Source organism: Panthera tigris, chromosome E3, assembly GCF_018350195.1.
Source record: "Panthera tigris isolate Pti1 chromosome E3, P.tigris_Pti1_mat1.1, whole genome shotgun sequence".
Classification (NCBI taxonomy): Eukaryota; Metazoa; Chordata; class Mammalia; order Carnivora; family Felidae; genus Panthera; species Panthera tigris.
In genome coordinates this window covers 19,512,988-19,525,951 of record NC_056675.1, presented here as the reverse complement: position 1 = coordinate 19,525,951, position 12,964 = coordinate 19,512,988, and the positions used below count along the sequence as shown (strand labels likewise).

Sequence of the window (12,964 nt, the reverse complement as noted above, 5' to 3'; positions counted from 1 at the left end):
GGCTGCCTCCATTTCTTGGCTATCGTAAATAACACTGCTATGAGCATAGGGGTGCGTATATCTTTTCAAAGTAGTGGTTTTTCTTTGTGTGAATCCCAGTAGTGGAATTTCTGGGTTATAGGGTACTTCTATTTTTAATTTTTTGAGGAACCTCCCTGAGGTTTTCCAGAGGAGCTGCACCAGCCTGCATTCACGCCCACAGTGCATTCCCTTGTCTCCACATCCTCACCAACGCGTGTTATTTCTAGCAGTTGGTTGGTTCCTTTTTGTTGCTGAGTACTATTCCATGGTGTGGATATGCCACGGCTCATTTATTTACTCCTCCACTGACGGACATTTGGTTAGTTTCCAGCTTGGGTCTCTTACAAATGAAGCTGCTATGAACATTCATGTACAGTTTCCTGCGTGAAAAGAAGTCTTCCTTTTTCTGGGATCAATGCCCAAGAACGCAATTGCTGGGACCGTTTTTACTTCTGAGAAGGAAGTGCCGAAGTATTTTCCAGAGTGGCTGTAGCGTTTCACGTTCCTGCCAGCAACATACAGGCGATCGACTTTCCTGGTAACTGGAATTTTATTTAAAAACAAAACACTACAGTTCTCATGGGGGCTCAACTTTGCTGCAGTCTCCATCTCTCTGAGCAACCCCAGGACGAGGACCTCCCCCACCCCCCATCCTTGGCAGCCTGTCGGCTGGCCATCCACCTGGCGATAAGCCCGCAGAGAGCAGGGCCGGGCCCTGCTCAGATCTGCCCCCCGGATCTGGCACACGCATGGTGCCTAGCAGTTGCAATCACACACAACAACTAGTGAAGGCAGCAAAGACCCACAGCCAGCCAATCAGAGGAGGGCAGAGGCCAGCCCCGGGGTTCGCAGGGCATGGCTTAACTCCCTCTGCCAGAGGCAGCCTCACGGGAACATGCTCAACTCAGCAAGGCCCCCATCAGCAGTCAGGCTTGAACAACACGGGTTTGAACAGCACGGGTTCACTTACAACATGGATTTTTTTTCAATAAGTACAGTACTTTAGACGTATTTTCTCTTTGTTGTGATAGTCTCTTTTTTTTAATTTTAGAAAGAGAGAGAGAGAGAGAATGAGCAGGGGAGAGGGGCAGAGAGAGAGAGAGAGATCCAGAGAACCTTAACGTGGGGCTCAATCCCACAACCCCGGAATCATGACCCAAAGTCAAGAGTCAGATGATCAACCAACTGAGCCACCCAGGCGCCCCACTTAGGCTATTGTTAATTGTATTTTCTTTCCCTGGTTATTTTATTGGAAGAATTAAAAAAATTTTTTTAACATTTATTCATTTTTGAGAGACAGAGCACGAGCAGGGGAGGGGCAGAGAAAGGGAGACACAGAATCCAAAGCAGGCTCCAGGATCTGAGCTGTCAGCACAGAGCCTAACACGGGGCTTGAACTCACGAACCATGAGATCACGACCTGAGCCGAAGTCAGATGCTTGACTGACTGAGCCCCCCGGGCACCCCAAGAATACAGTATTAATACATATGCCAATATGTATTAATCGATTCTTCATGTTGTCAGTACGGCTTCCTGTCAACAGTAGGCTATTAGTAGTTAAGTTTTGCGAGGGTTAAAAGCTATACATGGATTTTTTTAATTTTTTTTTTTTCAACGTTTTTTATTTATTTTTGGGACAGAGAGAGACAGAGCATGAACGGGGGAGGGGCAGAGAGAGAGGGAGACACAGAATCGGAAACAGGCTCCAGACTCCGAGCCATCAGCCCAGAGCCTGACGCAGGGCTCGAACTCACGGACTGCGAGATCGTGACCTGGCTGAAGTCGGACGCTTAACCGACTGCGCCACCCAGGCGCCCCTATACATGGATTTTTGACCGCATGGGGAGTCAGTACTCCTAACCCCCATGTCGTTCAAGGGTCACCTGTACATGCAAAAAAAATCTAACTCTTCTTATAAAAAAAAAAGCACAGATGAACACAGAATACATACACAGACATGCGGCACACCCGTGGAGTTAAAATTTCACGGAGGAAGGGAGAATTAGGAAGAAGCACTTCTAACAAGGCTCCTAGGAGAGCAGTGATGAAAACAGGGTTGAGAAACACTGCCCTGGAAGCACATCCTCGCCCCTCCGCCTGTGGAGGAGGCCGCTCTGACTGGCCGAGGAGCAGAACAGGACCTTCCGAAAAGGCACTCCTGCCTCTCGCACTCCCCTGATCTAGCACCGCCACTGGCTCCCACTGCCTCCAGAGGGAGGTCTGAACCACCAAGCATGCCGTCTCTCCAGCAGCATCTCTCCCCGCACCCCCCATGCTCCGGCTCACGCCGAAGCCGCAGGTGAACTATGGATTCACCCTGTTGGGCCTCCTTGCCTTTGCACCTGCTGTTCCTTCTGCCTGAAATGCCTTTTCCTACCCTCTGCCAATCTCTGTTCCAGGAATGGCCCACTTGTCACCTCTGTGGGGGTCCCTTCACCTCTCCAAGTGCAGCAGATGACTGCGATGTTCTCCGTGCCTGTGTGGCAGCCTTTAACGCATCCGGTTGCCACAAAGCTGTGTCCTACATGTCCTAGATGGTTCCTCCAACTCGGCTCTGGGTTCCCTGGAGACAGAGGCTGCATCTCTCACCTGCAGCGTCTCACAGGCATCTCGAATTAGCCTCGAATCTGAGCTCCTGATTCCCGCCCCTATGCCCATCCCTCCTTCCTCCTCCCCAGCCTTCACCCCTCCCCCCCTTCATCTCCTTGCCCCTTCTCCGCCCCCACCCCCACCCCATCCCTCCGAAGTGCGACCCATCAGCACCTCCTGTTGGTTCCACCTTGCAAACATATCCAGTAGCCAACCACCTGTCACACCTCCACCATTGCCGCCCTGGTCTAAGCCACCCGCATCTCTCACCTGGACCATCCCAGTAGCCCTCTCACATCTTCCTTGCTTAAAACCCTCAGGGGCTCCCCACTACCCCACCCCCACCCCCACCAGCACAGTCCCCACCAGCCACTCCAGGTGGCACCTTCCCCGAACCTGCCCTGAAAACCCTTCCCTGGCTTCCTCCCTGATGCCCTGGGGAGAAGACGGAGGCCCTGCCCCCTCCACCTCTGATCTCACATCCGCCTGCCCTTGCTCTCCAGGCTCCTCCCACGGCCACCTCGTCATGGATTGTCCGTCCTGAGAACATGCCCCTGCCCGGGGCCCTCCTCCTTGCTGCCCTTCTCCCTGGAACACGCTCTCCAATCCCCTTTACCCCCTCCCCCCCCAACTCAGCCACCGACTAACCACCCCCATCCTTTACGCCTCAAGAAAGCGCACCCCCTTCTGGGCAAGGTCCCCTGTGACAGCCTTGGGGCTGCTTCTTCCTATCAGTGGCTCCACCACTGCTTAAATCACCGCCTCCCCCTCTAGACAAAAGCCCCCAGGACAGAGAGCCTGTGGGGTTCTCCCCGCACCTGGTCCCGGGGGAGATGCTCAAGGACTATCTGTGGAAGGAAGAAAGGGAGGGAGGGACGGACGGAAGGAGGGAGGCAAAATGAAGGAAGAATGTCTGTCTGCCTCTGTCACCCGTTACCTGACAGCGAGGGCTTTCCCACCTTTCCAACCAGCCTTTAAGGCTTAATTCGATGCGGAGCGTTTCTCCAACTTTCTGTCTGTCCCAGGGTGAAAGACCCACCTGCGCCCAGCGGAGAGGCTGGCGGTCAGGGCCCACCTCCCCCAGCTCCCAACTGACCAGCCCTGCCCTCTGCCCCCCAGCACCACCCGCCACCTGCAGTCACACGGAAAACGAAGCCCAGATGACCGGCAGCAACGCGGAGTCAAAACACATTTGAAACTGAAGTCCCGTGGCCCCAGGAAGCAGAGAGAAGCCAAGGGGAAAAGAAGGAGCCCGGAGGCAGGAGGAAAGAGCAAATCCGAGGGAGGGGCTGGCGCTGGGGCAGGTGGCTGGGTGGTTTCCGCCTCAGGAAACACGAGGGCAAGATATGCACTCTTTTAAGGAACTAGGGATGCAGACACGGAGTGATGTCCGTGCAAAGTGCCCCATAAACGGGGCAGGCAGATAGCTTATCGTCCGAACCAGAGCGGCCAGGAGGCATGGTCGCCGATCCTTGGTTCGGTTAGGCACGCACCAGTGCATCCGGGCCCCTGTTCTCACCCGAGAGCCCAACCCTGTTTAACAAGCAAGCACTGAGCACACTCCACGTGGCCACTCGCGCCACCGGCTCTTCCGTGGGTGGTTTCATCTCATTGCTCAGAATCATCCTGCCGCTGCTTTTTCACAGGCGACGCAGGGGCCCGGAGAATACAGGTAACTTGCCCCAGGCCGCGCGGCGTGATGCGGCTCCGCTGGGGTCGGATCCCGTCGGTCCGGTTCCAGGGTCCACGCTTGCTCTGTGAGCCCAAACTGCAAACCCAAAGGCTCAAGCACCAGCAGCCCCCCTGCGGGGACTCTAGTCGCCTCTGCGGCTCTCACGCGTTCACTGAGGATGAGCTGAGAGGGCCAGGCTTTCGGGTTGCAGCAGTGAAGCAGAGAGACAAGGCCCCCGCTCTCACAGAGCCCACCGTGTAGGGCATGGTCCTCAGCCAGGCAGGATTTCGCCTCCCAAGGAACATTCGGCATTGTCTGGAGACACCGTGGTTGTCGTGACTTGGGGACGGGGGTGCTACCGGGGCATCCGGCAGGCAGAGACCAAGGATGCTGCTGATCCCACCATGTCCAGGACAGCCCCTCTCGTCCCACAACAAAGAATGATCTGGCATGAAACGTTGGGCCAAGGTCGAGAAATCCTGGTCTGGGGAGAAGGGAGGGGTGCCATTAGTAACCAAAAGGGTATATAAGTTCTTGTATCATTCAACAGACATCCACTGAGTGCTGAGTGCGTGAGGCAAGCTGTGAACCATGAAGAAAAACAATACAGGAGGGAATAGATAGCAAGGGTTGGGGGAGAGGACCCCCTAAGGAGATGACCTTTGAGACAGGCCTGAAGGAGTGAGGGAGCTAGCCAGCAGCCCCGGGGTTGGGCTGGACAAGCTCAGAGTGCGAGGAACAGCCAGGAGGGACTGAAATGCAGGAGAGGAGTTAGTTCGAGAGGAAGGCAAAGGCCACGCTTTGTAGTCAGGGGAAGGTTCTGGATCTGATTCTACAAATGTAACCTTTGATAAATACCAACCAGAAATGGCAAAAACAGACTTCGTTTTTAAAAAAAAAAAAAATCCTGAAAGTGGTCAAATTAGGCTAAGTGAGAAAAGACTTCTATATATTTTTACATCTCTAGTGGGGCTGGAACTTGATCACACGGAGAGCTGTACATTTGATGAATATTAACCTCGGGCACACCGCGGTATGCCAACTGATCCTTAAGCAAATGGGTGTGGCTGGATAATATTTTAAGATGTTAATTTGTGTTTTTTCCCCTTGATTCCAATCCCCCTCCCCCCCCTCCCCGCCTTAGCTTTCCCATCATTCAGAGGCTCTGAACTTCCTTATCCCAGAGGTTTTGCAGGAAAGGGGCAGGAAAAACCCATCTGCAAATCCTTCCGTTCCTGGCTTTCATTTCCAGAAGCCTTAATTTACTGAGATTAGGTCAGGGGCCTCTGAGTGGGGAGGTGGGAGGAGAGAAAGAGGGAGCTGTCTTCGCTCTAGTCCTCAGGACGAAAACCAGTTGGTTTCTGTTTTTGGCTGGGGCCAGGTAGGGAGACGAGAGTCTGCAGTGAGGTTCTTTTGGCTGGCACATTTAAAACGTTTTGAGTTAAAAAGTTGAAGCTCAGGGTCACCACACAACCTGACCTTTCCTCCCCTAGGAAAGCACACGTCCTCACAAACTTTGGTACGTGGGGGGTCGTGGCCTCACAGCGGAATGCTCCCAGCTAGCCAAAAGGTGGAAACAACACACGGGGCCATCCACTCCTAAGTGGAGAGGCACGATGTGCTGTGTCTGTGCACCATGGAACGTTGTTCGGCGGCAAAAAGGAACAGAGTGCCCACACCCTGCTGCGACACGGACGAACCGTGAGGACCTCACGCCGAGTGAAAGAAGCCAGTCATGAGAGACCACGTGTCGTGTAATTTCACTGATCCAGAATGTCCGGGACAGGCAGAGCGATGGAGACAGAAAGTAGACTAGTGTTGCCCACGGCTGGGGGACTTGGAGGCAAGTAAGAAGGGTTTGTGGGTACAGGGGATTTTGGGGGGGGGTGATAAAAAGGTTTTAAGACTGGATTATGGCGATGGTTGTGGGAACCCGTTCAACTGCACTCTTCACATGGGTGTGCTTCATGATATACCAGTCGTGCCTCAATAAAGCTATTTTAGAAACAACGGAGTTAAAAATCTGATTTTCTCATAAAAAGCCAGATTTGGGCTTTCCCTGGAGGCCAGCCATATTTCTCCGTGGCAACCGTGGGCTGCTGACAGCGTGTGCCATCCCATTTGCCACGGTCCTCAGGGTCACTGCTGTAATGCTTCCAGCTGGCTTTACCCGTTGCTGTCCCCCACACTGTCCCTGTGGGACCTGGATTCGGGACCTCTGTTCCGGAGTGATAAGACCACAGGTACTGAAAGAAAGTGTCAGCCTCGTTCTCCCATCTCCCATCTGGCCCTGGCAACAAAGCACCCTGGGGACCAGAGGGGACGCTGTGCACAGGGCGGCAGCAGCAGCCTGCATGGACCCGTGCAGTAGTGAAGCGCCTGGAACTTCCCTTACCAGCCCTGTGCCTCAGTTGTCTCAACTGTAAAATGGGGCGTAGTAACAGCACCTATCATCACAGGGTTCCACAGAGGGAATGTGTTTAGAAGGTGCCTAGCCCACAGTAGACACTCAATAAACGGCAGCTACCGAGCCTACAATTTCCTGTCTACGACTTCAAATTCTCTGAAATTCTGAAATCCAAAAGCTTCTTTGTAACTCATCTGAGACACAGAAATCTGACTTGGCCTGAACTCATTTAGCAGGAAGGCCTGACCTGAATGGATGTGAAGCTACTACCTTTATTTATCCCCCTAGCATGAATATTCATGGGCTTTATGCAGAAATATGAACGTGTTTGCTTACAGGGTGCTGCCCAGCCCCCCCTGCAGTGTTAGGTAATAGATGGTCTAGGTATCACGTTACCTTCCCAGATCTGGAAAGTTCTGGATTCTGGGATACTTCTGGCTGGAAGGGTTTCAGACCAGTCACAGTGATCAACCACCTCGTGGACACAGGAGGGGTTGGGAACCGGTAGCTGGAGAGAGGCATCCCAGACCCTCCAGGACTCCCCACGGAAGCCCTCGGGCCAAGCAGGCCCAGCCCTCCTGCAAGTGCTTGAGGTACTTGTCCCCAAATAGGAGGAGACCGTCCAGGCCCCTCCCCGCCTCACATGTGATCGGTGCCGCCAGTCGGCCCAAACAAAACCCAGCTGCAGGCAGGCGACAACTCAGCCACGGGTCCGGCTTCCAGTTCGCCCACCCAGACCCCTGTTTAATAAAGAATGTGACTGGCCTTCTTCCTCCGTTCTGAGAGGGGAACTCTAAATCCTTGGGATTTCCTGAGTAATTGGAGGGTCTTTGTTATTCAGGAGTCATTGGATCACGCCTGAGGTTTTGCTAGTGAATGAGAGGACTGAAGATGGGGGCTGGGAGAGAGAGAGAGAGGGAGAGAGAGAGAGAGAGAGGTCTCCAACCTGTGATCAGAGCATAGGGCTTTCAGCTGGCTCAATACCAATCAATCAATCATGCCCGAGCAATGAGCCCCCAGTAAACACTCTGGCCCCCAGGCTCCAGTGAGCTTCCTGGTTCACGAACAACACTGCTGGGCCACGAGGACGGTGCACTGATTCCGCCGAATCAGGTGGGCATGGAGGGTCTGCATCTGAGGCCCTCCCAGACCCCACCCCGAGAGTCTCTTCCTTTGGCGGCCCCGACTGCATCCTTTACAACAATACTGTAATCCTAAATATAGCGCTGCCCTGAGTTCTGTGAGCAGGGCCGGTGGACTATCACGAGGGGGTTGTGGGAACCCCGAATTCGTCAGCTGGTCAGAAATGAGGCTGGCCTGCGGTAAGGCCGCCTCGGGAGTGACTCTTAACTAGTGACGGCCAGGAGCTAGCTGGCAAGTAAAAAACTAGCTTTCTCTCTCGTTGGGTGCACAGTTCCGAGGTACGTTCTGCACACTCAGAGGGGCCCAGCGGGACAGAACCCCAGGGGCCCACAGCAGCCGCCTGCTCATCAACTCTCCCTTTACTGGCTTTCCTCCCTTCCTGTCTTCTTCTCCACTCTCCCGCCGGACTTCCTGGGATCACCTTCCACATAAACCACCTGCACCCAAATCTCCATCTTAGGATCTGCTTTGAAGGAATCCAGATTAAGACCTCTGCCATTCCTGGGGCTGAGTCCTTTCGCCCCACCGCTGACCTCCTTGACGACCTCCCGGCTTGACAGGCCATTTGGATTGGCAGTCAACCTGTTCGTCTGGGCAACCACTTGTCCACCACTGCGTAATAATCCTGCTTGGTCCATGGCTAAGCCCATGCCATGGGTATGGCTAGGGACCCAGGCCTGGCTAATCGGAGTACTGCATTCTCTCGCATGGAGACTGGTTCAGGAATGAGTCTGTGAACCTGCGGTCCAGTCACGATCCTCCTTGAAGTTTTGTAGGAGCTATTGGAAAGGAGCTCTCTCTACCTCTGGAATCTTATGTGAGCCTGGAGCCTCTCGGGACCATTTTCTCTCCACGTGGACAAAGCCTAGCTGAGAACAAAGTCAGAAAAAAGCAGGGTTTGGAGATATAGATAGATACCTGATGACATGAACACCTGGATGCAGCCATGCCTGAAGCTCAGCCACCTTGTATTTTTCAATTACATGAATCAATAGGGTCCTATCATCACCCTCTTTTCTCTGGTAGCTAATACGATTGGGTTCTTGTCACTTGCGATCAAAAGAATCCTTAATAATATGGAAAAACTCTTTTCTCTGACTTCGACTCTCTGCATTTTTAGACGCAAAAATACACAAAAGTACTTGCTTCTAGGTTATGGACAAAAGACCCCGTCTGACCAGAGCAGGGAGACTGAACAGAGGGGGTTATTAATGTGGGATTCTTTTTTAGCCCAGACCCAAGAATTATCAAGAAACTCATCCTAAAATAATAAGTGATGGTTTATGGTAAGAAGTTACAAATCACCACACTAAGAGAAGCTCTAAGGTCCCTAAGCCTCTGTCTGTAATTTCCACCTTGCAGGCCGTGGAGCTGCTCCCTCTTCAATTCATACCTCGCTCTGAAAATGGCTCCTGAAACCCAATTCCAAACAGCAACCTCACCCTGGCCATTTGTTTGTTTTATTGCAAAATCTCCTTCCCTTCTTACTTAACAAAATGCTCCTTCTGGCTTCTGCACGAGGTCTGATCATTTCCCAGAATTGGTCACGTTTCTTTTTGTGCCACCGCAGTTTTTACTAAAAGCCCACAGTTAGCTCGACTGTGCAGGGACTCTCCAAATGACTTTGTGTTTTTCCCAAGTGGATCTGTCTCATTTTTCAGAGGGACTGGGCAAAAACGGACATCTTCCAGCCTGCTCGCACACCCCTTCGGGTATGTAAGACTCTGGTCACTGGGGAAAGAAACAGGGAGTTCTGTCTTTCCCAGCACCTCTTGGCTGAAGTCACAGGACTGGGCAAGGGGACACTGCTAGCTGGAGTCACCCCCCTGTGCTGGAATCGGTCTTGCTCAGTCCCGAGAGCCCGAGAAAAGCTGTGACCCACTGCAGGGTCACATCAAGAGGTGCAGGGGCCCCAAACACTTTTGTCTCCTCCATAAAGGAAATGGTAGGGGCACCTGCGTGGCTCAGTCGGTTGAGCACCCGGCTTCAGCTCAGGTCTGATCTCACGGTTCGCAGGTTCGAGGCCCACATTGGGCTCTGTGCTGACAGCTCGGAGCCCGGAGCCTGCTTTGGATTCTGTGTCTCCCTCTCTCCCTCTCCCTCCCCTGCTCACATTCTGTGTCTTTCTCTCTCAAGAATAAATAAACATTTAAAAAAAAAATTTTTTTTTTTAAAGAAATGGTAAAACTTGTATGTTATGACTGCAACAGTTAGAAGGACAATTATGATCCAGTCTGGATTCACTCTTACAATTTCATTATTATTACATTAATTTTTTTTTTCTCCCAATTTGAAAAGTAGTCAAAATTAAAACATTTTGTGGGGCCCTAAAAGTACTGTGAGCCCTAGGCCCTGGGCCAGTGGGCCAGCAACCACAGCCCCCACACCCAGGCCTCAGGGGCCGTCCCTGTCTATACAACCACCTTGTGCCAGGAACACAGCCCCGATGGCCGGAACCTGTCACCAGCTCCTCCCTTCGCTGAAGAGCATGAACCCCTGGGCCTCGCTGTGGCGGGGCTGGTCCCTGGGGCCATGATCTGCCCCTCAGCTTATTGGAAAACGGTGGGGGCTAGTCATAACGACAAGAGTCCCAGGTGCTAAGCCCTACTCAAAGCACTTTATAGGGCAGGCTCGGCTGGGGGTCCAACAGCCTAGCAGCTACGTGCCTGCAGGCAAGTCGGCATTCCCATCTGCGGAACACATGCAGGGTCAGACCCTCCCCTGCAAGGGCACCGTGAGGGGTAAAGATACTGGCACGTGTGGCAGGCTGAACCCCGTGCCAGTGCACGGTGGCACCTCGGCCAGCACTGGCTATTACTGTTAATCATAATCACTTGGTTCATTTTAATAACTGATCATAATAATTGGGTACAGTAGGGGCTGCCCCAATTCTGCTTTCCCGTCTACCATAGAAGGTGTTGACCTTGGGCTGAAGACCCCTCGGCATAAGCTGGGCTGGCAGCATCAGAGGACTTGGTCAGGGGGCTTGCGCACTCCTTTCCCTCCCATCAGAGCAAACCCGAGGGCCACCCCCCTCCTCCGGGCCCCTCCCCACCCCTTACCCTGTTCTCAGGGGGCTCCGGAAAGGCCAGGGGCTCCAGGGCCACGCAGCCCTCTCTTGGTGTCCTGTTGCCCCCGCCCCGCCCCAACTTATCTTCTCCCAGGCGTGAATACAAAATCCTTTCTCTCCACCACTTGCTACTTCTGTCTTATGACGTCAGCTGGCTCACACATGCTTCTTAGTTACTGTTTTCGGAAGACTTAAAAGTCTTCTCCCTCCAGCCCGGTCACCCCTGCAGCTCGGATCCTATGAAAAGAGCACGGGGCTTTGAAGCCAGCAGGAGCTGGGTTTAATCCTGGCTCCGTAACTGACCAGCTGTGTGACCCTGGGCAAGTCAATTAACCTCCCTGAGCCCTGTATTGTTTGTGTGTCTGGAATGACTGAAGACAAACTTATTTTCTTCAGCAGTGGGCCTCCGGGGGCAGGCTTTTTGAGGGGTGAAAGCTTTGATGAGCCCTTTGAGGCAGGGGGAGGAGCCCCCACCTCCTACCCCAAGAGAGGTCTGCTTGAAGACTTGGGGATGGTTGCCTTGGGCCGCCCACCAGCTTTTGTTCTGTGACTGGAATGAGCAGGTTGAGGGGGAGGGCTGGGTGCCCGGGATAAGGGGACTCTTCGATGCTTGCGGTGGGGAGAGGAAAGAAAAGGTGAAGCCGCTAACAAGAGAGAGGAGACCGGACACCCCACAGCACATCACACCCCACCTGCTCAGATCGGATCCATCACCCCCACTACCTGCTTTTTCCACCTTCCCCATCTTGGGGGTCCGGGCCCATCCCGTCCCTGCCCAGATGCCAGCCACGGGACCCAAGATCAGGGGCTCTGGCCATCTGGACCTATAGGTCCCTCCTGAGAATCGCGTCTCCGGATACACAAAATAAAATACGTGGGATTATAAAGCAGACCCCTTATATGGAAATCTAGTTAGCGAAACATTCAAACAAGCATGTGGCATGGGAATATATGTGCTTCTTCGTTAACGCGCGAGTTTGCCTCCACTCACATTTGAAGGACAGCCTAAGTGTCCGTTACGAGTTAGAGAATTACAGATGGAACTTCTTCCCCACCAGGCTCATGGAGCCCCCGAACTGTGTGGATTCCAAACTAGGAAGCTGACCTGGGTTCTCTGTCTTCCGGGCCCACCCGGCTCTCCTGACTTCGCCTCCTAGCTGGAGGGTGTGTGTGCCCGCGTCCCGCGTTCCCACTGCCCCCGCACCCGGGTGGGGCCTCATCTTTTCTCACCTCCGGGCCGGTCTCCTCACCTCCACCCTTGCTCTGCTCTGTCCACGCCGCAGCCCGAACCCTCACCCCCAAATGCAAACCTGACCGTTATCCCCCTCTGCTCTGGATTCTCAGCGCGGTCAGCTACATGGTAACATCTAAGGATCACTGCAAAGCACCAAGACCCTCACCCAGCTGTCCGACTTCATCTGTCAATTGTGCTCTCCCTACTCTGCCTTCCTGTCATTCTGAACTACTCAAGGTTTCCAGAATATGCCACCCTTGTCCATGCTGTTCCCTCTATCTGCACTGTCTTCCCCAAGATGTCCGTCAAGCAAACTCTTCGGTTTTTTTCCAAGTCTCATGCCCCACCCCGCCCATCCCCACTCCACCCCCAAACAGGACACACAGGACCAGAATCGTCCGCGGCGCAAGAGCTAGGAACCAAAACCGACCCTTGGCGATGACGATCACTCTATTTCTCTTTTCTTTCATTTGCTATGATGATCAGATTTCCACATCCTGAGAAGTCACGCGTGTTTTCATCTGCAGAGCGTGCTGTAATCTCTTGGATGCAACTCTCAATCTTTGAGGGACCCCTCTGTTGTACACACATACTTCAGTTAGGGGGAGATTATGTCCCTTACCAAAAGGCGCCTCGTTTCGGTTTCATTAAATAGAGGCTTCTTCCAACGCATGAAGAATAGGATTAGATTTATAGAAATTCAATTTACACTTGGCTTTTTAGGAACAGATGTCTTGCACAGCCAAGCCACCACTCTATCTGTCAGGCTGCCTGAAGTTATGGTTTGGAGGCTCCTTTTGCTCCTCTCTGGCACATTCCCTGCTTAA

General features: G+C 53.2%; 1 protein-coding gene across 7 annotated transcripts in view; it reads right to left on the bottom strand.

Moving 5' to 3' along the window:
• Positions 1–12,964, bottom strand: part of GSG1L (GSG1 like) — a 207,833-nt gene that overhangs the window by 64,384 nt on the left and 130,485 nt on the right. The gene's annotated exons all lie outside the window — the stretch shown is intronic.